The sequence below is a fragment of the Rhinoraja longicauda genome, chromosome 5 (genome assembly GCF_053455715.1).
Source record: "Rhinoraja longicauda isolate Sanriku21f chromosome 5, sRhiLon1.1, whole genome shotgun sequence".
Classification (NCBI taxonomy): Eukaryota; Metazoa; Chordata; class Chondrichthyes; order Rajiformes; family Arhynchobatidae; genus Rhinoraja; species Rhinoraja longicauda.
In genome coordinates this window covers 48,985,392-48,988,729 of record NC_135957.1, presented here as the reverse complement: position 1 = coordinate 48,988,729, position 3,338 = coordinate 48,985,392, and positions in this window count along the sequence as shown.

Here is a 3,338-nt window from a genome sequence, read left to right as displayed (position 1 = left end):
CCTCCACCACCACTTTCTCATCCCCCCACCACCACCCCTCCTGTCCCCTTCCCCCCACCCCTCCTCCCCACCCGCACTCTGCCCTCCACCCCAGTCCCACTCTCCCTCCCACCCCCACTCGCACTCTCCCCCACCCCATTACCCCCCTTTCCCCCACACTCCTCCCCCACCCCCTCATTCTCCTCCCCCAACCCCACTCTCCCCCACCCCCTTTCCCTTCCAGCCCCCTTTCCATCACTCTCTCCTCCCCAGCCCCACTCACTCTCCCCTACCCCACTCACTCTCCCCTACCCCCACCCTCCACTCGCCCCACCCCCATTCTCAATGTCCCACCTCCCCCGCACCCCCATTCTCCCCTCTTCCCAACCCCAACTGTCCCCCTTGCCCCCCACCCCCACTCTCTTTGCTCCACCACCACCCCCCTTCCCCCCACCACCACCCCCTTACCCCACCACCACCCCCCTTACCCCCACACCCCTCTCTCCTCCCCCTTTCACTCACTGTCCCCTCCCTGCACTCTTCGCTGATATATATTAGTAATATATATATATATATATATATTAGACCAGCGGACCTGTTGGGCCCAAACCTCTCCTGCATCCGTGCAGCACCCTCTTCTCCCCTCCTCTCCCTTCCCCCCCTCCATCTTCTTCCCCCACTCCATCCACCTCAATCCCCCCCTTATCCTCCCCCCCCTCCCTCCCTCACTCCCTAGGAGAAAGATTTAAACTTTAAAATGTGAATAACTTTAAAAATATAACCGATTTCAATGAAATTTCTTCCATTGCACAAAAGGGACGACGGTGAGTAAGGTGGGCCTAAAATTGTCACGCTATCGTGTTCCGTTTTGGCTGTAGTTCAGGAACAAACAATCAAACAAACGAGAGTTTTAGTATATAGGTAGGTATACTAGACCAAGTGGACCCGTTGGGCCCAAACCTCTCCTGCATTGGTGCAGCACCCTCTCCTACCCCCCTCCCCCTCCCCTCCCCCACCCCTCCCCTCCCCCACCCTTCCCCTCTCCTCCCCCACCCTGCCCCACCCCTCTCCCCTCCCCCTTCCCCTTCCTCTCCTTCCCCTTCCCCCCCTTCCCTTCTCCTTCCCCCTCCCTTCCCCTTCTCCCTCCCCCTTCCCCCCTATTTTCTTGTATTCAAGATCATTTTTTCTTGTATTCAAGAACATATTTTCTTGTATTCAAGATCATTGGTTAACAGAAAAAACCCTGAATATTTATAAAATCCAGTGAATGCAGCAATGCTTACTTACAAAAACACCAAAGGGATATCAAATATTACCATGCGATTCTCCTTGTCAAAAAGCATTGGAAGTTCACACTTAACCCCGAATCAACATGTTGTTTTATTGACTTCAATATATTTTCTCCATACATAAGGGATAAATTTCTCAGCCATTTCCAGCAAATGTTAAAGTGAAATACCACTTCAGGCTGGAACACAAAGTGAAAAAGTCAAGAGGACCCACAATGTTTATTTTTGTCTCCTGTCCATGCTTATACTTCTGCAAACCACCTGCAGCCAAATTGGTCTTGTGTTAATGCGAAAGTAGGACATAGAAAATCATATTGCCTCTCCAATAATCCCTCCAAGTTATAATCAAAGCCGAGTAGTTCATTCTGGTGCAGCTTTGGATGGATATTCGAAGGACATTATTTCTATTAGTTTAGTTATACAAAGTAAACTAATACCTGCTGCAAAACACCGTGTTGGTGTAACTCAGCAAGTCAGACAGCTTCTGTGGAGGGAATGAATAGGCAACGTTTCAGGTCCAGACCCTTCAGTCTGAAGAAGGATCCTGACCTGAAATGTTGTCCATTCATTCCCTCCACAGATGTGCCTGACTTGCTGAGTAACACCAACACTTTCTTCAAGATTCCAGTATCTGCCGTCTCCAATCATTTCCTGCTGCCACCTTCTGTCCTCAAATATACATTTGAGATTTTGAATCTCAGAAGTCATGAATTTTGATCAATTACATGTAACTTTTCTGTTTGTTTTATTTAATCCCATCAACATTTCATACTTTTTTTGATTTTGGCACTCTTTCACCACCTGCAAACAATATCTCCCTTCATAGAAACATAGAAAATAGGTGCAGGAGTAGGCCATTCGGCACTTCGAGCCTGCACCGCCATTCAATATGATCATGGCTGATCATCCAACTCAGTATCCCGTACGTGGCTTCTCTCCATATCCCCTGATCCCTTTAGCCACAAGGGCCACATCTAACTTCCTCTTAAATATAGCCAATGAATTGGCCTCAACTACCTTCTGTGGCAGAGAATTCCACAGATTCACCATTCTCTGTGTGAAAACAAATGTTCTCATCTCGGTCCTAAAAGACTTCCCCCTTATCCTTAAACTGTGAACCCTTGTTCTGGACTTCCCCAACATCGGGAACAATCTTCCTGCATCTAGCCTGTTCAACCCCTTAAGAATTTTGTAAGTTTCTATAAGATCCCCCCTCAATCTTCTAAATTCCAGCGAGTACAAGCCGAGTATCCAGTCTTTCTTCATATGAAAGTCCTGCCATCCCAGGAATCAATCTGGTGAACCTTCTCTGTACTCCCTCTATGGCAAGAATGTCTTTCCTCAGATTAGGAGACCAAAACTGTACGCAATACTTCAGGTGTGGTCTCACTAATGCCCTGTACAACTGCAGCAGAACCTCCCTGCTCCTATACTCAAATCCCCTCGCTATGAATGCCAACATACCATTCGCTTTCCATACCATATCAAACTTGGAGATGTTGCATTCAATTCCCTCATCCAAATCATTAATATATATTGTAAATAGTTGGGATCCCAGCACTGAGCCTTGCGGTACCCCACTAGTCACTGCCTGCCATTCTGAAAAGGACCCGTTTATTCCTACTCTTTGCTTCCTGTCTGCCAGCCAGTTCTCTATCCACATCAATACTGAACCCACAATACCGTGTGCTTTAAGTTTACATACTAATCTCTTATGTGGGACCTTGTCGAAAGCCTTCTGGAAGTCCAGATATAACACATCCACTGGTTCTCCCTTATCCACTCTACTAGTTACACCCTCAAAAAATTCTATAAAATTCGTCATACATGATTTACCTTTCATAAATCCATGCTGACTTTGTCCAATGATTTCACCACTTTCCAAATGTGGTGCTATCCCATCTTTAATAACCGACTCTAGCATTTTCCCCACTACCGATGTTAGACTAACTGGTCATATTTTGGCAATTCAGTATCACTGCTCTTTATACAACATTAGTGAGCAACTATTAACCAATAATTGAGTCCTTATATTCCAGTTTTAAGCAATGTAATTTTATTATCTATTAG